Source organism: Symphalangus syndactylus, chromosome 8 (assembly GCF_028878055.3).
Source record: "Symphalangus syndactylus isolate Jambi chromosome 8, NHGRI_mSymSyn1-v2.1_pri, whole genome shotgun sequence".
Classification (NCBI taxonomy): domain Eukaryota; kingdom Metazoa; phylum Chordata; class Mammalia; order Primates; family Hylobatidae; genus Symphalangus; species Symphalangus syndactylus.
In genome coordinates, this window is record NC_072430.2 from 71,447,818 (window position 1) to 71,460,635 (window position 12,818).

At 56.9% G+C, this 12,818-nt stretch overlaps 1 protein-coding gene across 17 annotated transcripts in view; it reads right to left on the minus strand.

Annotated features, from left to right (window-relative positions):
- Positions 1-6,023, minus strand: part of LOC129488759 (protein strawberry notch homolog 2-like) — a 96,683-nt gene extending 90,660 nt beyond the window's left edge. For 14 of the 17 annotated variants that reach the window (XM_063644639.1, XM_063644624.1, XM_063644632.1 and 11 more), the window contains exon 1: positions 5,928-6,023. The gene's annotated coding sequence lies outside the window, so the exon portion shown is untranslated. Of the gene's footprint in view, positions 1-2,393; positions 2,534-5,927 lie in introns of those variants that run through there. The other 3 variants (XM_063644640.1, XM_063644625.1, XM_063644638.1) reach the window with 3 other exon arrangements.
- Positions 6,024-12,818: the final 6,795 nt, after the last annotated feature.

Sequence of the window (12,818 nt, forward strand, 5' to 3'; positions counted from 1 at the left end):
CTTAGGCAGCAAGTGGGTGGGGGGTCTAGGGGTGGCTGGCGCAACCTCTCTCCGCCTCGGTTTCCCCGCCAGGTGAGAGGGCAGTGACTGCCCATGGTCACGCGGCTGGAGAACATGCACCCTCCTCCGCACCTGCACACCTGGGCGCCTCCTGTCTAGCCGACTCCAAAGCCAACCAAGAGTGAATGGATGCACAGAGAGGCCAGACCCCAAAGCCAACCGAGAGTGAATGGATGAGCGAAGCTGCTGCTGCCTCTTCTGTGCTCTGCCTGACAGGCTCCCCCCCACCCGCCCCTGCCTGCACATCCCCCTCCACATCAGCGTCCTCCTAGCTCCTGGCAGGTGTGGGCGGATGTCTGCCGGGATCCTCAGAGTTAAACAAAAGCCTCCTCCCTGTGCTCTGAAATCACACTCCAGGGGCTGGCAGGCACCTTCCAAGTCCTTTCCTCTCCAAGGACAAGAGCCTGCCTGCGTCTCCTCTGCCGTGGGAGGCCCTGAGGCTCCCATCCTGCTGTTCTCCATCCCACCCACCGAGGGGCCCAGATCTCAAATTCGCCCTTTCTCGGCAAGAACTCTGAAGGTGGCCCGGAGCAGGCCACTGTGAGAAGCCATCACCCCACGACCAGGGCCACCCCTGGGAAAATCTGGGGCCAGGCTGCCAGATCCCTGAAGGCCAGAGGATGTCTGGGAAGAAAGGGCGCGGACGGCACCTGCCAGGCCTGCCACAAACTCTCTGAGTCCCAGGTCCCCACTGCTCCTCTTCCAGGGCCGAGTGAGGGAGAGCCATCCCAGGGAGGGCGCCCAAAACAGCACAGCACCCCTTAGTCAGGAAGCAGTGCCGGCTGCCCCGGCCCAGAGGAAGAGGCCTGGAAGAAAGTTTGAAGCCTGTAATCCCCGTGTAATCGGGCTGGCTGCCCACGGGGTCTGCGGCCCTGGGTCCTGGGCCCCTCCCATGCTCTTCTCTTGAACCTCGGCTCCCTCTGCCCCTCTGTAAAACACTCACTGCAACCCCCCCCCAAACTGGCAGCCAGCATCAGCACAGGCCAGCTCCAAGGCCAGGCACTCTCTCGCTGACAGGGCGTGCAACAGATGGCACCAAACCCGTCCCGTCCCGTTCTGTCCCAGCAGTCACAGGCAGGAAGGACGTTCGAGCAGGCGGGAACAACAGGCATTCCGGGAAGAAGCAGCCAGGGGAGGCCCTGGCTACACATTTTTGAGATTTATTTTTTTAACTTTTCAGAATGTTAATCAGTTGTCATCCAAGGAGACACCCACCGTCCCTGCCCCAGCACCATCCGTGCCCGGCGTCCCTGGAGGCGCTGGGTGGGCTGTCTACAACGCCTGCCCCCCACGCCCCAGGCCAGTCTAGGGATTGGTCCCTCCAGGCCCCACCCGCCTTATTCTTCGGGACTCTGGGGTGGTGGGAAGAGTGCCCCACGGGGGACAGGACCCACCAGGAGGCCTGCGCTTCCCATTCGCCGACACACGCTGTTCCCGGGCCCCACTCCGGCCATCTCAGCCCGCCACCCTCCCTCCCGCCTATCCCTGGAAGCTGGGTTTGAATGCGACCCGCACTCCCACCCCCAGCACGCTCTGCGGACTCCGCCCAGACGGCCCCGGGGTCACCTAATACCAGCAAGCCCCCATCCCAAACCGGGGGACCTCCATGCAGAAACCGAGAAACCATCTTCCCCAGAAGAGAAGTCGGAGGCCCCAGGAGCGGGAGGGGCGGGGAGCAGGGGGAGGGAGGGAGAGAGGGCTGCGCTGCGGGGCCGAGAAGGCAGGGGTCCCGGGACCGGGGACAAGGAGGAGGAAGGAGCACGAACGCCCAAGGAGCCTGGAGTCAGGAATCCTGGGAGGCAGGAGAGACCGGGGGTCACTCCTAGGAAGGGGTCGAGGTCACGAGGCGCACAGAGTCGAGAGTCCCCAAAAGGGAAGGGCAGGATACCGAGGAAAAGCGGGTGAGGGGTCACCAAGGGGCTCACGGGCACCGATGAGTGTGGGGGTCAAGGGTTACCAGAAAACGAAAGGTCGGGGGTCACCAAGCAGCGCAGGACAGGGAGTCACCGGTAAGAGCGGGAAGGAAAGGTTGGGAGGGTTGCGGTGGAAGGTGGGGTCAAGGTTCACGGCAGGGGGTCGCCGAGGTGGGGGCAGGTCAAGGTTCACGGCGGTGGTCGCGCGGCAGCGGGGGGTCAACGTTGGCGGCGAAGGGCGGGGTCGGAAGGGGTCGCGGCGGAGGGCACGGGTCGCGCCGCGCTCGCCCCTGCCCCGCGGCCCCCAGAACGCCCAGCCCCGGGCGCAGGGGTCCGCGGGAAGCGCTGGACCCACAAGCGGGGTCGGGCCAGGCAGGGGTCGCGGTGGAGTCGGGGCGGAGGTCGCAACCAGAGCCTCACCTCGGGCCCCGGGCGCGGAGCCCGCGGCGCCTCAGTTTCTCCGAGCCTCACAGCGGCCGCCGCTCACTTCCGGGCTTCGGGCGCCATCTTGGGGGCCCCGCGCACTTCCGGTCATGCCGCGGGGCGGGGCCTCCAGCTCTGGGGGCGTGGTCTCGGTTCGGGGATGGGGCCACCTTCCAGGCCAATCCCTTGAGGTCCTTCCGCTATTCGGAAGGGGCTGGGACTCCTACGGCTATGGGTTCGAATCCCGCCCTGCCTGGTTCTCTTGAGACCCCAGCGCGTGCCTTCACCTCCTCAAGCCTCAGTTTCCTCTTCTGCACCGTGCTGGTGAAAAGGAACCTGCTTTTGTGGTACCTGCTTTTGTGGTACAGCATCCCGTTTTTTCCTCCTTCCTCAGAACCCCCTCCAGGCCTCTGCGAGTGCCGCGTCCCCCACTGGGGCTCACTCACCCGAGATTTTTAAACTGAGACTCCCTCAAAAGCTACTAAGACGATCACCAGCCGGGCGCAGTGGCTCGCGCCTATAATCGCAGCACTTTGAGAGGCTGAGGCGGATGGATCACTTGAGGTCGGGAGTTTGAGGCCAGCCTGGACAATATGATGAAACCCCGTCTCTACTAAATATACAAAAATAGCTGATGCGTGATGGTGGGCACCTGTAATCCCAGCTACTCAGGAGGCTGAGGCAGGAGAATCTCTTGAACCTGGGAGGTAGTCGTTACAGTGAGCTGAGCGATCGCACCACTGCACTCCAGCCTGGGCAACAGAGTGAGACTCTATCTCAAAAATAAATAAATAAATAACGAAATAAAATGAAATAAAATAATCACCTCTGGGCCTGTCAGACATACTCTCTCACCAAAAGTTATCTCTGTTCGTTAATCTCTCTCCCTAACCAAATACAGTTCTGGACGCTGCAGCATGGTGACTGGCACATGGAGGTTTGGGTAAGTCCCAGGGGCTACCCCCAAGAAAGCAGGATCCTTTCAGGCAGGGCCACGGGGGCCTGAGGGGCTCCTCCTCTGGGTGGCTATGGTGGGAGGCTTCCCTGCGTGGGGAGCCGGAGTCTCGGGGCACTTTTCCTGTGACTTCACAGATCCAGTGAAGGTAGATCCAGTGTGGGAGCCACCACCGTCTCCCCAGCCCAATTTCAGCGATGACAATACTGATACAGCTCCCTGGACCCAAGCAGCCACAAGCCAGAGGCCTCTGCCCCCATTCCAACCCCCTGAAACTAGAGTTGATTTGTTCATGACTTTGTTAATTCATTCAGTGACTTCTAATCGATGCTGCTCTGTGCTTGGTCATGAGCTGGGAAAACCCAGCGTCTCACAGAGGACTCAGCTCTCTGTCCCAACATCAGAAAGCCCCTGGTCTGGGGGAGAGAGAACCAAGACCAGACACTCCAATATGCGGGATCTCGGGGAGGGTTGAAATGTCTCCCTAGGGCTTCATAGAGGTCTGTATGCTGAAGAGGGTGTTGAAGCTGGGGTTTTGAAGTTCAAGTAGGAGTGTGCCAGGTAGACAAAAGTAGGAAGAACAGTCCAGGCAAAGAAGGCCTGGTAAGGCAGATAATAAATAGGTTTAAAGTCTTTTAGCACCTCTCTAAAAAACTGAGGCCAAAACCGGGCATGGTGGCTCACACCTGTAATCCCAGCACTTTGGGAGGCTGAGGCAGAAGGAACATCTGAGGTCAGGGGTTTGAGACCAGCCTGGCCAACATGGCGAAACCCCATCTCTACTAAAAGTACAAAAAAGTTAGCTGGGCATGGTGGTGCGTGCCTATAGTCCCAGCTACTAGGGAGGCTGAGGCAGAAGAATCCCTTGAACCCAGGAGGTAGAGGTTGCAGTGAGCTGAGATCACACCACTGCACTCCAGCCTAGGCGATAGAGTGAGATTCGGTCTTAAAAAAAAAAAAACGGTGGCTCACGCCTGTAATCCCAACACTTTGGGAGCCTGAAGCAGGTGAATCACCTAGGTCAGGAGTTCAAGACCAGCCTGACCAACATGGTGAAACCTGTCTCTACTAAAAATACAAAAATTAGCCAGGCGTGGTGGTGGGTGCCTATAATCCCAACTACTCAGGAGGCTGAGGTGGGAGAATCACTTGAATCTGGGAGGTGGTGTTTGCAGTGAGCCGAGATCGCGCCATTACACTCCAGCCTGGGTGACACAGCGAGACCCCGTCTGAAAACAAAAAAAAAAAAATTCAGGCCAAGGACCCCTGTCATCAAACCCAAAAGCACAAGGGGGCGGATGGGGAGACTGAGACCCAGAAGGCAGAAGTGATAAGTCCAGAGTGAGATGCAGAAGGCACACGAGGACATTTTGTCCTTCGGCTTGTTGGGGTCTCCTTTACCCATGGTGACGGAATGGCGTCCACCTGGCGTGAGCTTTTCCTCAGAGTCCCACAGAGCAGCCAGACCCGACAGAGATACTGCCCTCCATGCTGAATCTCTGTTTGTTTTTGTTTTTGTTTTTTGAGATGGAGTCTCTCGCTGTCGCCCAGGCTGGAGTGCAGTGGCGCAATCAGCTCATTGCAAGCTCTGCCTCCCGGGTTCACGCCATTCTCCTGCCTCAGCCTCCCGAGTAGCTGGGACCACAGGCACCTGCCACCGCGCCCGGCTAATTTTTTGTATTTTTAGTAGAGACGGGCTTTCACCGTGTTAGCCAGGATGGTCTCGATCTCCTGACCTCGTGATCCGCCCGCCTCGGCCTCCCAAAGTGCTGGGATTACAGGCGTGAGCCACCGCGCCCAGCCAAATCTCCTTTTTTTTGAGATGGAGTCTCGCTCTGTCTCCCAGGCTGGAGTGCAATGGCATGATCTCGGCTCACTGCAACCTCTACCTCCCAGTTTTTGGCAAACTGGGTGTTCATCTCAACTTTGAGACTATTTTCTTTTTTTTTCTTTTTTTTTCGTTTTTGAGATGGAGTTTCACTCCTGTCGCCGAGGCTGGAGTGCAGTGGCACGGCAATCTCAGTCCACTGCAACCTCCGCCTCCCTGGTTCAAGTGATTCTCCTGCCTCAGCCTGCCAAGTAGCTGGGATTACAGGCATGCGCCACCATGCCCAGCTAATTTTGTATTTTTCGTAGAAATAGGGTTTCTCCACGTTGGTCAGGCTGGTCTCAAACTCCTGACCTCAGGTGATCCGCCTGCCTCAGCCTCCCAAAGTGCTGGGATTACAGGCGTGAGCCACCATGCCACAGCAAATTGAACAGCAGTTAAATTGAGCAATAGGCACTACAGATTTGGAAGGGTGAGGAAGCCAGTCTGGGGGCTGGAGGGTAGTGGCTACATCTGCTCATTTCCTCCCACACTGGACCATCCACACAACTTTTGAGGATCAGTGGAAGTGAAAACGCAGTGCTCTGGCACAAAACATACTTCATAGCTTGGGTTACGCAACAGCAAAGCATCACGCTGAGGGCCGGGACCTTCTGAGTGCAGGCGCTGGGAGAAGCCCCCAGTCACACACACCCACGACGCCGGCCCTGCTCCCACAGAGGCCCTCTGGGGTAGCGACGGGTATTACCTGCATTTCACGAGAGAGGAAACTGAGGCACGAACTGTTCAGGAGCAGCCCTGAAGTCACCAAGTGAGCCAGGAAGAGGCGTGGGCTCGATCTCTGCCACATCCACCTCAGGAAACCACAAGGTCTCGACGGGTGATTTTGCCTAAAGTGGGGGCAGTTTGCCCAGGCCGGGGTGGGTCCAGCCATCTCAGCCTGCAGGAATCTGCCAAGTCGGGGAATGCCTAGGGAATTAGTCAGATGCGGGGATTTCCAGGGAATCACAGGGGGTGGCTCCAGAGAGCAGCGGGGACACAGTACCGGGGCTCATGGCCCAGCCTGGAGTACAGTGCTGTGAATCTGCTGTGTGACCCAAGGAGAGTTACTTAACCTCTCTGTGCCCTGGTTTTCCCACCTGTAAAATGGGGAGGGTGATAATAATAGCAACTAGTGGCCGGGCACGGTGGCTCACACCTGTAATCCCAGCACTTTGGGAGGCTGAGACGGGAGGATCACGAGGTCAAGAGATTGAGACCATCCTGGACAACATGGTGAAACCCTGTCTCTACTAAAAATACAAAAATTAGCCGGACATGATGGCACACGCCTGTAGTCCCAACCACTCGGGAGGCTGAGGCAGGAGAATCGCTTGAACCCGGGAGGTGGAGGTTGCAATGAGCTGAGATCATACCACTGCACTGTAGCCTGGGCAACAGAGCAAGACTCCGTCTCAAAAATAATAATAATAATGATAATAATAATAATAGCAACTAGCTGCTAGGTTGTTCAGACAACTCAATGGACAGACAGTGCCTGATAGAACTTAACCACTGCGAATATTTCCAGATGACATTCTTTTTTTTTTTTTTTGAGACACAGTCTCGCTGTCGCCCAGGCTGAAGTGCAGTGGCACGATCTCGGCTCACTGTAGGCTGCGCCCCCCGGGGTTCACGCCATTCTCCTGCCTCAGCCTCCCGAGTAGCTGGGACTACAGGCGCCCCCCCACCTCACCTGGCTAATTTTGTATTTTTAGTAGAGACGGGATTTCACTGTGTTACCCAGGATGGTCTCGATCTCCTGACCTCGTGATCTGCCCGCCTCGGCCTCCCAAAGTGCTGGGATTACAGGTGTGAGCCACCGCGCCCGGGCTTTTTTTTTTTTTTTTCGAGACGAAGTCTGGCCCTTTCACCCAGGCTGGAGTGCAGTGGCATGAGCTCAACTTACTGCAACCTCTGCCTCTTGGGTCCAAGTGATTCTCTTGCCTCAGCCTTCAGAGTAGCTGGGATTACAGGCACGTGCCACCACGCCCGGCTAATTTTTGTATTTTTAGTAGAGACGGGGTTTCACCATGTTGACCAGGATGGTCTTGAGCTCTTGACCTCATGATCAGCCTGCTTCGGCCTCCCACACTGCTGGGATTACAGGCGTGAGCCACCCTAGGGAACTTCTTGATTTTCCTCGGCCCAGTCCATGGTGTCACTGAAGTGGATGTTCAATGAGAAAATAATAAGGATGAAGGCTGCAGTGGGAGTTCAAGAGAGGAGGCATTTTTGACACCACAGATGGAAAGAGATGGGTTGGGGGTCCTGGCCAGCACCAGCTCTCCTGGCTCAGACTTCGGAAGGAGCCCCCCAGGGGAGACCCTGAACTGGTCAAAGGTGTGGATAGCCCCGTCCTCCAGCAGTCCCACCCCACAGAGAGCTTTCAGGCTTCCAGCTCTGGCCCAGGCCCAGGTCCTGGGTGCCCTGCGAAGGGTGGAGAGCTCTCCTGGGGTACAGAGTTGTGCCATTTGTGGAGGTTTTCTGGTGGGGCTGTGTTTGACGTCAACACTCTCCTCCCCAAACCCTCCCTCTTCCTCATCCCATACAGGGTCCTCCTAAATGTCTTCCCAGCCCTTTCGAGAGAATTGTGGAAGTGGGGTTGCCAGATCAAATGCAAGACACCCAGTTAAAATTCAACTGTAGGTACGTGACGAGTACTTTTTGTTGTTGTTGCTGTTGTTGTTTTTGTTGTTTTTGAGACGGAGTCTCGCTCTGTTGATGAGAAGGCTGGAGTGCAGTGGCACAATCTTGGCTCACTGCAACCTCTACCTCCCGGGTTCAAGCAATTCTCTGCCTCAGCCTCCCGAGTAGCTGGGACTACAGGTGCCCGCCACCACACCCGGCTAATTTTTTGTATTTTTAGTAGAGATGGGGTTCCACCATCCTAACCAGGCTGGTCTTGAACTCCTGACCTCGTGATCCACCTGCCTCAGCCTCCCCAAGTGCCAGGATTACAGGCATGAGCCTCTGCGCCCAGGCTTTGTTGTTGTTTGAGACTGGGTCTCATCCTGTCGCCCAGGCTGGAGTGCAGTGGTATAATCACAGCCCACTGCAGCCTCCACCTGCTGCGCTCAAGCAATCATCCGCAGCCAGCCTCCTGAGTAGCTGGGACTACAGGCATGCACCACCATGCCTGGCTAATTTTTTTACTTTTTATAGAGACAGGGTTTCACCATTTTACCCAGATTAGTCTTGAACTCCTGAGCTCAAGCAGTCCTCCCACCTCGGCCTCCCAAAGTGCTGGGATTACAGGCATGAGCCATCACACCTGGCCTCTTTCTTTCTCTTTCTTTCCCTTTCTTTCTTTCTATTCTTTCTTCCTTCTTTCCTTCCTTCCTTCTCTCTTTTCTTTGTAGAGAGATGGGGTCTTACTGTGTTGCCCAGCCTGGTCTCAAACTCCTGGCCTCAAGCGATCCGCCTGCCTCGGCCTCCCAAAATGCTAGGATTACAGGCATGAGCCACTCTCTCCGGCCTGTCTTAATTATTCCAAATTGCAGAAAACTTCAGACAAACATGAAGGTTGTTCGTAAGGACCGTCTTGGGCTGTGCCTCAGTTTCCCCATCTTGGAGATGCCAGCCTGGATTCCCCTCCCGGCCTCAGTGTCTGTCTTGGGCGGCAAGAAGGACTCTGGGACTGTGCCCATTCTGCCGTCGAGGGGGCCGAGGCAGGTGCCCAGGGAGGGGGAGGTGTGTGGTGGTGACGGGCAGCTCCCGCACAGAGACTCAGACCTGGGCAGGTGAGGTGGGCAGGTGGGTCTAGCCCGGTGCAGCCCAATGCGGGGGCAGGGATGGGATGGAGTCACTTCCTGTTTCTCCACATTCTGGAAAGTCCCTGTGTTCCCAAGCAGAGGGGGCACCTCCTCCCTGCCAGCCCTCCTGGGCGCCGGGCTCCTCACCACTTCTCCTTTCTCCACCCACTTCCCTAGTAGACTGGCCTCGGGCCCGCCCCTTCCCCTCCTGCCTCTCTCCTCTTTTCTCTCCCAATCAGGCCCTTCCTGGTGTGCAGAAGGGAAAACTGATTCCACAGCAGCTGGGCCTGCCGGACCCAGGAGGCTACATCTGTCACCCCTGTCTGTCTCTGTCTCTCTATCTGTCTCTGTCACTTTCTCTGTCTCTGTCTCCTTGTCTCTCTGTCTCTCTGTCTCCATGTCTATGTCTTCATCTCTCTGTTTCTGGCTCTCTTTGTCTCTCTGTGTCTCAGTTTATTTCTGTCTCTTTGTGTTTTTGTCCTGTCTCTGTGTCCCTGTCTGTTTATCTCTCTGTCTTTGTCTCTGTGTCTCCGTGTCTCTCTGTCCTGTCTTCGTTTCTCTGTCTCTGTCTCCCTCTGTTTCTCTAGCTCTCTCTGTCTCTGTCTCTGTTTCTCTGTCTCTGTCTCAGTGTCTCTCTGTCTCTATTTCTCTGTCTCTGTCTATCTCTGTCTCAGTCCCTTCTTTCGCCACCATCCCCCTCCCGTGGCCGCCCTCATGTGTCAGCACCATACCCTCCCTTCGGTCAGGGCCACCTGCTCCAGGGTGCCCTCAGGTCGGTGCCGGCCGGAGTGTTCCCAGGCCCTGCAGCTACCTGCTTGACCAGGGCCAGTCCCAGAGTGAGATCCTGCCAGGCCAGGTCGGGGCAGCCTCTGTGCCAAGACAACTTTAGGGAACAGCAAACCTGTCTGACGGGTTTGAGATTCCACGTGGGACAGGCCTTCCCACCTCCGCACTGACGCTAGGACAGCTGGGTTGAAGGGGCCCAGTGACACCCCTGACGTAGCACCCCAGGCTGGGCACAGGCTGCAGCAGCCTAGTCTGGGTCAGGGCTGTGTCCTGAGGTCAGGCACCCAGGGCAGACTGGGTGAAGGAAGATCAGCAATCTGCTGGTTGCTCCCCTGTGAGGGGAGGATAAACAGGGAGAAGGCACTGCACATGCAAAGTCTCAGCGGGGACAAAAACTCAGAGGAGAGTGTGCGGGGCCCAGGGTGTGAGGATAGATGGACTGGGAAAGAGGGATGGGACCCTGGAGGGCCTGGAAGCTAGACATGGCCTGTATTCTGGGGGCACCAGGGAGCCATTGAGGGTTCTAGAGCAACGGAGTGGTACAGTCTCGGTGGGGCTAGAGGTGTACTGGATGTGGTGAGGCACAGGGACCAAATTTCAGATCAGAAGGCTCATCTGGTAGTAAGACTGAGGCCAGAGGAGGCTGAACGGCCCCGAAGATGAAGAAAGGAGCCAAACTTGGCCGGGCACAGTGGCTCACGCCTGTAATCCCAGCACTTTGAGAGGCCAAGGTGGGTGGATTGCCTGAAGTCAGGAGTTTGAGACCACCCTGCCAACATGATGAAACCCTGTCTCTACTAAAAATACAAAAAAATTAGCTGGGCGTGGTGGCGGGTGCCTATAATCCCAGCTACTCAGGAGGCTGAGGCAAGGGAATTGCTTGAACCAGGGAGGCGGAGGTTGCAGTGAGCCAAGATCGCACCACTGCATTCCAGCCTGGGTGACAGAGAGAGCAAGACTCCGTCTCAAAAAAAAAAAAGAAAGAAAGAGAAGAGCCAAACTTTGACCTTCTTTTTTTTTTTTTTCTTTTTTGAGACAGGGTTTTGCTCTGTCGCCCAGGCTGGAGTGCAGTGGCGCGATCTCGGCTCACTGCACCCTCGAAATCCTTGCCTGGAGCAATCCTCCCTCCTCAGCCTCCAGAGTAGCTGGCATGACAGGCGCACCACTATTCCTGGTTAATTTTAAATTTTGTTGGCCAGGCGCGGTGGTGCATGCCTGTAATCCCAGCCCTTTGGGAGACCGAGGCGGGTGAGTCACCTGAGGTCAGGAGTTTGAGACCAGCCTTGCCAACGTGGTGAAACCCTTTCTCTACTAAAAAAAAAAAAAAAAAAAAAAACATGAAATTAGCCGGGCATGGTGGCACGCACCTGTAATCCCAGCTACTCGGGAGGCTGATGCAGGAGAATTGCTTGAACCCAGGAGGCAGAGGTTGCGGTGAGCCGGGATCGCGCCACTGCACTCCAGTCTGGGCGACAGAGCAAGCCTCCGTCTCAACAATAAATAAATAAACAAACAAACAAACAAATAAATAAATTTGTTTGTAGTGAAGGGGTCTCACTGTGTTACCCAGGCTCATCTTGAACTCCTGGCTTCAAATGATCTTCCCACCTCGGTCTCCCAAAGTGCTGAGATTACAGGCGCGAGCCACCGCACCCGGCCTGAACTTTCTATCAAGTGCTCATCACGAGCCAGGATTGAGCTACAGAAAATGCGAGGGAGGGGGAGATGACCCCCAGGATGCCCCCGACCCGGTACGCTGCACCCCCCCAGGCCCACGAAAGGGCGACGGGGCAGAGGCCTCAAATGCCAAGTCCTGTGGCTTTGTCCCCGGGGCGGTGAGCCACGGGCAGAAGTAGGGCACCAGAGGAGATACTGCCAGGGCTAATCTGCTCTGCCAGGGCTGGGGCTAGAGCAAAGGGCCAGGGGCAGGGCAGGGGCGTTGGATCCTCAGATGGGGCTGCAAGGTGGGGAGGGCAGCTTGGGGCCATGTATTCATCCGAGATGAATTTCTCAGTGCCACCTAGGGCCAGGCCCCACTTGCAGGTGCCAGGTCCACTACAGAGAACAGAGACACCCCGAGGGGGCCCCCAGGCCATGAAGAAGACGGATGCTGGAGCAGCCTAGGACACAGACACCTTGGCCCTTCTCGGGCAGGCCCCTGCCACATGAGTGCGGGGCAAGGGTCCCAGGAGGTGGAACGGGCTCCAGGCCCCACCATGGCTGCCCTGAGTGTACGCAGTGGTCAGCCCAGTGCTGATGTCACCTGTGCGGGGACTTCCTGGACCTTCACCTCAGACCCGCTGCCTGGCCCCGAGGGAAATTCCACAGAAGCCAGGGCCACTTCTGGCTGACTCATTCTAGGTGCCAGTAGCACGGGAGGGGCTGGGCAATGGAGGGGCCTGGGGGCATTTGGAGAACTTTGCGGAGTCTGACCACCTCCTCTGAGGGCCAGTTTCTGCTGCATCCCACAGGCACTTGGGGAAAACTAGGACTCCCCAGCCCCAGCCCTGGCATCATTTTTTTTTTTTTCCGAAACAACATTTTCACTCTTATTGCCCAGGCGTGGGTGCAGTGGTGCGATCTTGGCTCACTGCAACCTCGGCCAGGGTTGAAGTGATTCTCTTGCCTCAGCCTCCCCAGTAGCTGGGATTACAGGCGCCTGCCACCACTCCCGGCTGAATTTTGTATTTTTAGTAGCGACAGGGTTTTGCCATGTTGGCCAGGCTAGTCTTGAACTCCTGACCTCAGGTGATCCACCTGCCTCGGCCTCCCAAAGTGCTGGGATGACAGGCGTGAGCCACCGCGCTCAGCCCAGGCCAGCATCTTACAGGGCACAAGTGGGAATCTGGGTTCCAGGAGGTGCTAACTGGGGGGTGGGGGTTGCAATGGGTGGAGAGTGCGTTCCCTTCCCTGCAGGCCTTCTCACGTCCGCAAGGTTGCAAGAGGGACCGGCAGACTTGAAACAGAAGTGAGGGAGCAGGGTTGGGCGCAGTGGCTTCTTGCCTGTAATCACAGCACTTTGGGAAGCCGAGGCAGCCTGATCACCTGAGGTCAGGAGT